The 11,099-nt window shown below is 45.1% G+C and overlaps 1 long non-coding RNA gene across 2 annotated transcripts; it reads right to left on the bottom strand.

Moving 5' to 3' along the window:
• Positions 1 to 4,925: 4,925 nt before the first annotated feature.
• On the bottom strand, positions 4,926 to 5,828 carry LOC125555631 (uncharacterized). Of its 2 annotated transcripts, none has more exons than XR_007304786.2 (2): positions 5,530 to 5,828; positions 4,926 to 5,407 (listed from the first exon to the last, which is right to left on the bottom strand). It is a non-coding gene; the product is annotated as an uncharacterized LOC125555631 (long non-coding RNA). The 2 variants fall into 2 exon arrangements; XR_007304785.2 differs by having other exon boundaries at positions 5,517 to 5,828.
• Between the last annotated feature and the right edge of the window lie 5,271 nt (positions 5,829 to 11,099).

An 11,099-nucleotide genomic window follows, 5' to 3' on the forward strand; every position in this document is an offset into this window, starting at 1 on the left:
TTGGGCCTTATCAGCTCCATGGGTCAACACTTAGTTCTGTCATTTTTGTGGTAATCAAGGAATTGAAATGAACCAAATGTGGGGGACGGAGCATTACTGATGTGCCAAACTTTTGAATTTTGGGCGTATCTTTGCAATGTTTCAGTAGCTAGCTAAACTAATGATATTCTATGTATTTCTAACAAGCTTGCTCATTCATTTTTACAGTCACTGATGATTGTTGCTATTCCGAATATCATTGGCTGGCTTGCCATCTCCTTCGCAAAAGTATGACAGTAGTGATCGTTGCTCCTCTTATCTTGGATTGCAGGTCAGCACTGTTAGACGAAGTCTCCCACCGCGTAGCTTGGATGGGATCTCTAGCAGATTACTGGTCCGGTTATTAACAACCCCATGGTAGCTATGAGCACACCTATATTTTCGTTTTAGGGTGGTGCACACGATGTGGTGCCTGGGAAGCCCCCAGAGGTTGAAATGGCATTGAATTGTGTGCGCTTGAGATCTCTCTGCATTTGTTGCTTAGGTGAAAGGATCGATATGGTTGACTAGATGGGGGGGGGGGGGTGAATAGGCAACTACCAATTTTTAGCTTTTATTCACAAATTAGGTTTAGCAACAAATAGGTTGTCTAGATGTGCAACTAGGTGAGCAACATATATAATGCAAACAATAACAACAACAACAACAACAACAACAACAACAACAACAAGTGCAAGCAAAGGATACAACACAACAATAGCTTGCACAAAGTAAAGGGAAGAGATAACCACAAGTGGAGCCGATGGAGATGAGGATGTGTTACCGAAGTTCCTTCCCTTTGGGGGAAGTACGTCCCCGTTGGAGCGGTGTGGAGGCACAATGCTCCCCAAGAAGCCACTAGGGCCACCGTATTCTCCTCACGCCCTCACACAATGCGAGATGTCGTGATTCCACTAGTGGTGCCCTTGAAGGCGGCGATCGAGCCTTTACAAACAAGGTTGGGGCTATCTCCACAACTTGATTGGAGGCTCCCAACGATACCTGGCTTTGAGGTGACCTCAACCATCTAGGGTGCTTAGACACCAAGAGTAACAAGATCTGCAAGGGATTAGTGGGGGAATCAAATTTCTCTTGGTGAGTGTAGATCGGGGCCTTCTGAACCAATCCCTAGAAAATCAACAAGTTTGATTGGCTAGGGAGAGAGATCGGGCGAAAATGAGCTTTGGTGAAACAATGGAACTTGGGGAAAAGAGGTGGGTCTTCTTCCCTTCTTGAGGAAGAAGACCGCCTTTTATAGTGGGGGAAACAGTCCAACCGATACCCCCCCTTCAGCCCGCACTAAGCGATACTATTGGGGAACTTTGCATGGAAAACAAAAAAATTCTACGCACACGCAAGATCTATCCATGGGGATGCATAGCAACGAGAGGGAGAGTGTGTATACGTACCCTCGTAGACCGTCAGCGGAAGCGTTAGACAACGCAGTTGATGTAGTCGAACTTCTTCACGGTCCAACCGATTAAGTACCAAACGTACGACACCTTTGCGTTCAGCACACGTTCAGCTCGGTGACGTCCTCGCCTTCTTGATCCAGCAAGACGGGCAAAGTAGTAGATGAGTTCCAGCAGCACGACGGCGCGATGACGGTGATGGTGATGAGATCTCCGCAGGGCTTCGCCTAAGCACTATGAAAATATGACCGAGGGAGTAGACGGTGGATGGGGGCGCCGCACACGGCTAAGACAATATTGTGTCCTTGTGTAGCGCCCCCTCTGTCACGCCCAATATGCGACTCTATCCTAAAGGAACTCAAAGGTCCCACCAAGGATAGAAGTGCATATTGCAGACGCTTTTGCAAGATGGATATCATTACATCGTACCATTACATAATAGCTGAGGATACAAACAAAGGGCATACTAATGCCACAAGAATACATCAACATCATACATGAGAACAACATCCGACTACGGATGAAACACAAACAGAAACTCAAACGACATCCACTTGCTAGCCCAGGCTGTCGACCAGGAACCTATCCCATGATCGATGAAGAAGAACTCCAAAACAAGTAAACATCGCTCTCACGTCATGATCATCGCATTACATGTACCTGCAACTGTTGGTGTAGTAATCTGTGAGCCACAAGGACTCAGCAATTCCATTATATTGGGTATCAAGACTAGCAAAGCTTAATGGGTAGGAAAGGGTAAGTGGTGAGGTTGCAGCAGCGGCTAAGCAAAGTATGGTGGCTAACTTACAAACATAAGAGTAAGATGAGAAACTACGCAAATGGTCGCAAACTAGTAATGATCAAGAAGTGATCCTGAACTACTTACATTCAAACATAACCCAACCATGTTCTCCTCTTGAACTTCCCCGAAAAGAGACAGTCACGGTTACGCACGCGGTTGGTGTATTTTAATTGAGTTTACTTCAAGTTCACTACAACCGGATATTAACAAATTCCCATCTTCCACATAACCGCGGGCACGACTCTTGAAAGTTTAAACCCTGCAGGGGTGTCCCAACTTAGCCCATGACAAGCTCACGATCCACGGAGGCAATCCTCCATCGCGGGACCCTCCGATCAGACTCGGAATCCCGGTGCACAAGACATTTCGGCAATGGTAAAACAAGTCCAGCAAGACCTCCTAACGTGCCGACACCCTGATAGTAGCCGCGTGTATCTCTCTCAGGCCACGATCGGATTGGCTAAGTTTCCGGCTGGCACACCCATTGGTGGCCCCGGCTACTGCCATTTTGGACCAACACTCATGACGAGCACTGGCCCGAGGGGGGGGGGGTTGATTAAGTCCTCGGGGTCAGGAAAGTCCCTATGCAAGTTTTAGTTGTTATTAGGCAAATGGTAAAACCAAGGTTGGGCCTTGGTGGAAAAGTTTTATTCAAAGCGAACTGTCAAGAGGGGCCCATAAACCCTCACCGTGTTAGGGACGCAAGATCAAGAAACATAAGATCGGTATGACGAAAACTAGGGCGGCAAGAGTGGAACAAAACACCAGGCAAAAGGCTGAGCCTTCCACCCTTTACCAAATATATAGATGCATTAATTAAATAAGAGATATTGTGATATCCCAAGATCTCCATGATATCCATGTCCCAACATGGAACAACTTGCAACTAGTAACGCTATAAGAAGGGCTGAGCAAAGCGGTAACATAGCCAAGCAACAGTTTTTCCTAGGAAGGGTGAAAAGGTTAGAGGCTATCAAGGCAATTTGGGAGACTTCATAAACAAGTGGTAGGTAGCGTGACATAGCGATAGCATCGAGACAACTAGCATAACAAAGATAGTAGTGAGATCCAAGGTGACGGCCATCTTGCCTGAAATCCCGCTAGGAAGAAGATCGAGTCCATGAAGAAGACAAAGCCACGTAGACGAACCAAGCGTAGTCGAACAAGTCCTCACAATCGCAATGAAACCGAAACTATCGAGAAGAAGCACAACCGAAAAGAAGCAAACAACGCGGTAAACACACAATACATAACATGGCATGATGCTCAACCAAGTATGATGCATGACAAGGCTACATGGTGCTACTCATGGCAAGAGATGATGCATACAAGAATAATACATCTAAACACGTTTAAACGAGGCCGGAAACAAAATATAACAATTCCAGAAACTCCCCATATGCAAATTTTGAAATTGGTCCAGATCTGAACAAAACATTATGTTAAAGTTGTTAAACATCGAGGTAATAGCACCCCAGGTACCCTAACTTGCACAAAATGTGATGATTTAGTCCCAAACTTGTAAAATGTAACCCCACCATACCCAACTTGCACTGCATGTGACGTTTTAGTCCCAGGCCAACCACAGCTCGACAATTGACAGCCAGGTGGCTGGCCCGGTCAGCGCATGCAGTTTCGTAAAAACCCCCTTGCACTTTTTCAAAAAGACGGTAGCTTGAGAAACATACACCGAACTTGGAAAAGAAATGTGCAAATTTTCGTGTGTGAACTGTCTCCTTTTCTTCTTTGTCTTCTTCTCCATTTTTTATTGTTTTTCTTCTCCTTTGCTAATACACCGACACGTTCTTATTATTTTATTCTACCTTGTCGATGCACCGACATTACAGTCTAACGAAGCATGCTCATCATTATTTTATTTGTTTGAGCAGCACTTCCATCATATGGAACTGCTTTCTATAATTATAATGCGTGTCATTTGTTGTATTAAGCCATTACGAAAGGAAAACAAAACCCTCATTAGCTAGCTCCACCAGCTATTGTGAGCTGCACAAACCATTAGCTGGTAGCAACTGGAAAGATGGTTTAGCTCTTCAGATCTGAAGAGAAGCAGTGGACGGCATCTATATCATCAAGACGAACATAGGAGCAGTCGATCACGAATCTGCATTAGCTTTTTATTTACTACAGGAGGCAAAAACATAAAGGACCAACATTTACATCGCACCCACGAACCCAAAAGAATGGAAAGAACCACCAGTCAGGCTGCAAGTGGGAAGCCCGTCAACACCCACATCTTGTTTATGTGGGATAAGTGTGATACCCGTTTAAATTGTGCAAAGTAGTGGTTACACAGCCGTGAAGGTGGCTCGGTGGTTCTCTTGTTCATGAACCTAAACGTTCAATGGAACACAAAGACACATGCTATATATACTACAGAGCCCCAGAGAACACTAGTGCAGAGCAGAGAGCAATACTGCATGCAGATTTGCCTGGTATACTTTGTACAAAGACACATGCTGCTGAATCCTCTTCTAGAATAGCTCCTCACATATTTATATAAAAGAAAACATTAACTACATAGAGCCATTACACTAAATAAAAACTGCCACATGTATCGATTGAATTACAGCTATAAATCTGTAATGAACAATTTCAACAGTGTAACTCTGACCAAACCAAACCCCAATATGATCTTACTCAATATAGTTGAAGCCATCGCTATTAAAGTTCAGTTAGCACTAGCAAAAATATTTCTAAGAATCAAACATGACACAATCAGCTCCGGCCTCCTGGGGTAAGAAACAATTCAATAGGCAATTCAGTCAGAGTCTCTGTTCCTATATACTCCCCTCACAATGCTATGAACATGTATACATGAAGGGACTATGATTGAAAACAATATACATGAACTGACCATAGCTCCTAAATTTAACTGCAACAAAACCAGGAGCTTCAGTTTCATCCATCGTTTCTGCACTGTTCTTGCAGATCCAACTTAAAGTGCAGGCTCAAGTATTGAACTCAAACTCTGAAACTGAACCCATCGGTCTTCTTGGACAACAGCAATCTTCTTCTTGCAGCCAGAGTGCCAGATCTTGACGGCCATAGTGGAGATAGATGGCGGCTCTGGGCAGGCATGGAGGAGATGAACGGCTGCGCTGATCCGGCCATAGAGGAGTTGTATGCTGGTGGTCCACCAACATACACTCGGTATCTATTATATATGTAGAGACATCAGATCCACCCACAAAAAAGAAAAGAAAGCAGCAGGGTAAACTACAATTCTAAATTCCCAGATATAATCGTGTTGCGAGCCATCTTACCCATCGATCTCACCTGAGACCTAAATCTTCTCCTTCTTCACGAGCTTGCAAAGCAATCTGCTTAGTGCGCCATTGCCTGGCCGTACTGGAAGCTCTGGGTGTAGGCGACCTGCGGCGCGGGCTTGCACTGCTGGGCGGCGGCCCTGTGCGCGGAGGACGCGGGCAGCGAGGCGCCCCTGAGGCGCTGCGTGGTGGGCAGCAAGTGGTCGGACACGACGAGGCGGCGGACCCCGGAGCTGGAGCTGGAGCTGAGGCGGACGCGAACTCGATTCCTTCCGGACAGATTTAATTCAGGTGGAGGTGAAGTGCGGGTTAATTAGGGAAAATGACAGGGGGGTTTTGCAAAACGGCGTGTGCCGACCGGGCCAGCCACCGGGCTGCCAATTGTGGTTCTTTGATTGGCCTGGAACTAAAACATCACATGAGGTGCAAATTGGGGTATGATGGGGTTGCACTTTGCAAGTTTAGGACTAAAATGTCACATGCTGTGCAAGTTAGGGTACCTGGGGTGCTATTACCTCTTAAACATCAATTTAAAGAGCACCAAGATGATCTACACGGTTTTCTAGTCAAGTTACATATAAAGTTCGTTTAATTCGAAGCTACGGCCTAGAAGATATGAGCAAAACAAGTTAAACATAGCATTGATGCAAAATGCATTCAAACATCAAGCACACATAATCAAACCAAGGATGCAACAAGGCAAGATGAAACTACATGCAACAGGAAGCAAGTTTCATATAGAACATGCTCAAAACGGAGCAACAGTTCAACACATACACTCAATACAAGTTTCAAACACAATCTGCCCAAAACAGCAAATAAGCACTTTGCAATCAAGGAAACAACATGCTACAGGAAACATATGGACACAAACTTGATATGTACTTAAAATACAGATTACATGCTTCAAATAACATCAAGGTACAGGTTCATAGGCATCATGATTAATCCAACATGAGCAAAGCAAAAGGCAACTTGATAACACAGATTATGACTTGGTGAAAAACAAAGCATATGCATGAGCAGAGTTTATACGATGGCATGTTGGAGGCAAGAAATAATTAAGCTACAGTGCAAGAACATGGCAAGCAAAAGCATGGCATGCTAGTACATATCATGGATCTCAAAACACACAACATGTCATAACCATATGAGCAACAGGTTCATGGGAATCATCAAGACAAGATGCAAACATGATATAAGCCGACTCTTGGACTTAGAGGAAATCTGGGAATGCAAAACAATAGCATTATGATGCTGACTTTGGAGGCACATAACAACAAGCATAGCAACTTTAATAATTATGCAAAAGACATGGGCATGTAGTAGACATGATATACTTCAACTTAGTCCATGGGCACAAATTCATATGATGCATGGAGTAATTACTATGATACTTGCAAAATGGAACATGCTGTTAACAGGTTGACAGATTTGCCATGATGGCAACTTGAGAGCAAGAAAGAGACAAACTACAGCAAATTATATGGCAACCAAGGGAATGGCATCAAATTACACATAACAAAGAGCAAATATCATCAAGGCATCATAACCATATAGCTCCTGGACTAGTGGGAACCTTCAAGACAAGTTTGAATATTGTAACAGTTTCAGGAAGTGTAAAACAACAACATCAGCAGAGCATGTTTGCAAGCTTGGAACAAAGGTTATATAAATTCCCAAATTATCAAACTTGGCATGTGGTTAAAGTACTCATAGAATGCTTCAACTCATATAATTGGAGCATCTCCAAAAGTGGCATAGATTAATTAATAACAAGCTCACAACATGTCATCATGAAGTTAACAGAAAACTGGAACATCATTTAGGCATGTTCATGGCAACAGAAACATATGCTACATGACATATATGAGGCATAAAATGGCATGGCATGATAGAGCATAACATGGAAATCAAAATATGTCAACTAGGCATTTCCTGATTATGCATGGAATTGATAGTAGCACCAAGTTAACATGGCAACTTAATATAACAGTTACAGACTTAGCAAAAATCACTGTCTCAGAGAACAACAAACATCAAGTGGCACACTTTGCATGCTTGTGCTAGTCACCACAAGGCACATAAAAATACATGGATTGCATCACTGTAAAGATGGCATGAAGATGCTTCTAAAACATGTTGACATAATGCTCAAAAGATAAACACACAAAATGCTATGAAAAAGACAAATCAACAAGTTACAACAATTTCCAGTAGATTATATCATTTAGCACTTTTGCAACAAGGATTCTAGCATCAATATGGATAGTGACATGCATACAAGTGACACTAGCATGTGGAGCATTCAGAGATGAACAATTCGACATATCATACAGGCAAAACGGATTAATATGCACGAAGATAGAGCCACCCAGACATGCACACATAATATGAGTTTTCAGGGACTTGGAAGAAAATTGGACCTCGGGGAAACAGGACGAGGGGATCCAACAGGATGACACGGGCCTATTTGGACCGCGGGATCTGGCGCGAAGCTGGACAAGGCGGTACGACGTGTAGAGGAGGCCGGCCATGGCGGCTTTGGCATGCAGGCGATGGCGGGGCGACCAGGGTCGCCGAAATCTGCCAGATCCGGCGAAGGAAAGTCCAGGGCGGCCGGATCCGATGGGGTCTGGTCCTTCGGTGACGAACACGAGGGCGGAGGTGCCATGGGGACAACAAGGAGCTCGGGCAGCGGCGCCTTGAGGACGGCAAGGAGCTCGGGTGGCAGGGTGACAAGGCCACGGAGGCGCACGGGCTGCAGCTGGCGGGGCTGGGGGCTCGTGCTCCGACGAGCCCCTTCCAGAGCGGCGGCGGGGCGGCGCGCTCGGGGAGGAGTAGGCGGTAGCGGCAGGCTCGGTCGGGAGCCGGCGAGGCGCCTCGGGCGGCTGGCGCGCGGGCTCGCGCGGGCGTCGGTCGGGCCGGCTGCGGGCCGCAGCGGGCCGCGCGAGGTGGGACGGTGGAGAAGGCGAGGTGGCGCGCCCAGAGTGGCTGGAGGCGGCGACGTGGCGGCGCAGGAGAGGCGGAGGAGGGCGATGCTGGTGGTGACTGGCGAACGGTGGCGCGCCAAGTAGCAGAGGGGGAGCGGCCGGCGCTGAAAACAAGGAGGGAGGTGGCGGCTGGCTGCGGAAATTGAGGAGGGAGGTAGGTGGAGGCCAAAAATGGCATGGGGGGGTTTATATAGGAAAGGGGGGCTAGGATGAGGGTTAGGAGGGGCTTCTGGACCCTCCGATCATGATCGGATGGCACCGGATGCGAGGAGGGTTTGGTTGGGCCTTGTGGGCTGGGTGAGAGAGGCTTTGGGCTGAGTGAGAGAGGTCAGAGAGAGGCCTGGCGACTGCTTCCGGAGACCGAAAACATCCGACGAATAAACCGGCAACGGAGCCGCTACGGATGATGGTTGGGCTATCAACAGACTCCGAATGCGACGAAATTTGGCAGGCGGTCTACCTACAACACAACAACACCGCACGCCAACTTTTATCCCATTCCGAGAACATTTTTCTCCTGCTCACGAAACAAGATCTGAGAGGTGCAACGAGTGCGTGTGAGAGTGTCGGATTCCCAAACGGACAACGGAGAAAGTGGCCGGATGCAAGTTTTGAAAAACATGCAGATGAAATGCACATGATGACATGGCAAAGTTCAACACGCAGGCGAATGACATGGCAACGACGGCGAGTAAACGGAGGACACCTGGCACATCGGACTCGGGGCGATACAATTCTCCTCCACTAACAAGAGATCTCATCCCGAGATCTCAGGAACGAGACAGAAGAAAAGCGGAAGAGGTGAAACAATAACACAAGAGAGAAGATGAACAAAGACGAGAGCACTCCGGTAGAAAAGAGAAACGGTGAATATGACGAGAATCAAAAGCTCGGGAACAAGATAGACTCTGAAACCACTCCGGTTAGAACAAGATAGAAAAGGAATAAGAACGACCGAATTTAGGCAGCCCTCCGGCTGAATCATGGAAAGAATTGAACATGAACTTGACAAGATGGAACGATACTTAACGAGAGGAACAACACAATGCCACTGGAAGAATTGAAAGAGTTTAATGAAAAGAACGAAGAAGAAAAATGACATCTTCTACCATAATTGAGTTTGAAAAGCATCCTTATGAAGAAGGGTTGAACGAAGTTGTTGGAAATTCAACAACGAAAAGAATAAGCTTTTTGTGGGCTTATGGAAAACATCTCAAAATTATGAGGTGATAACCGGCCACAATCGGAAATGATTGAATAGCTGAGAAGAACGAAGAAATGCAAAACTCCACTTCAAAAGAATATGGAGAATTAATTGCACATCAAGACGCAAGAGGAAAAGATACTTGCGCTCCTCCAACAAGAATCTTGATGAACACCTGAAGAATTAATTAAATCCTGCTGAACCACCATGAAGAACTCCGGTGACAAAAGGATGATGAGATAGAATTCAAGGATGAGAAGAATAAGATTAAGGCCTTGTGATGATTTAGACGGGAGTTCCGACGAGATGCTCGCGGAAACTTTGAACTCCGAAAAACAAAAATTTGAAAACACTTGGGATTAGAGTTTATTCATCATGACCAAATTCCGAAGGAAGGGATTACTCAACTTGATGAAAGAAGAATAAGAATTATGTTATGATTATCCTTCATCAATTTAATTGATGAGAAGCAATGGATTTGCATACTACTTATTCTCGTTCAAGGACATTAAGGGGAGATATAGCACAAAAGTTGAGAAAGTCTTCATGAACCGCCGGTAGGATTGGAAAGAACGAATGAATTGATATGATAAGAACGGAAGTGAAAATCTTAAATGAACCACCGTGAGAATTGAAACAGATGATGAAAAGAGAATGAATCGCTAGGGAGAGCTATAACACGAACAAAGATACTTGAGGAAATATCGAAACACCTGAAGAATTGAGTACGCGAAAAGAATGTCGTGAATGAAGAATTCTTCTGAAGTGACGACCTTCGATGAAATGAAATGGAAAACAACTCCTGAAATACTCTAGATGGTTAAGAAAAGAATCGCATGATTGGAAACAATTTGAGAGGATAACATCAAGCTAGCACCACAAATTTCCGGGAGAACGAACAAAATTTAGAGGAAAAACTCTTCTTCGGTCTTCAAGTGTTGAGAATGACGACGAGAAACACCACCAAAAATTATTGAGATACTCCGAGAGAATGAAAAGCGAAGAGGTTGAGCCGACAATGAAAATAATTTGAAATCGATCTTGGAAAAGCATCTGACTGATGAAATTCATACTTACGTCAAACTTCGAAAAGAATTTGAGAGTAACTCTGGGAAAATTAGAAGAATTAGGTAAGATCCTGGGTAAGACCTGTGGGTTAGGGCCCACTCAAAAGAAAACACCGTTGGAACAGATTGTTGGAGAGAGAGCTGATGCACCGGAACAACTGAAAGACTTGAATGAGGTGATATCCTCGAAATAATTGAATGCAAACACGAAGCTTCTGAGATGTCTTCGGAACTCCGGAACAATTAAATGGCGAGAGGCGAACGAGCAAGGTGAAATACTTGAGCAATGTGAAAGAATATGCTCAACATCGAAAAT

The sequence above is a fragment of the Triticum urartu genome, chromosome 5A (assembly GCF_056163025.1).
Source record: "Triticum urartu cultivar PI428250 chromosome 5A, HENAU_Tu73, whole genome shotgun sequence".
NCBI lineage: Eukaryota > Viridiplantae > Streptophyta > Magnoliopsida > Poales > Poaceae > Triticum > Triticum urartu.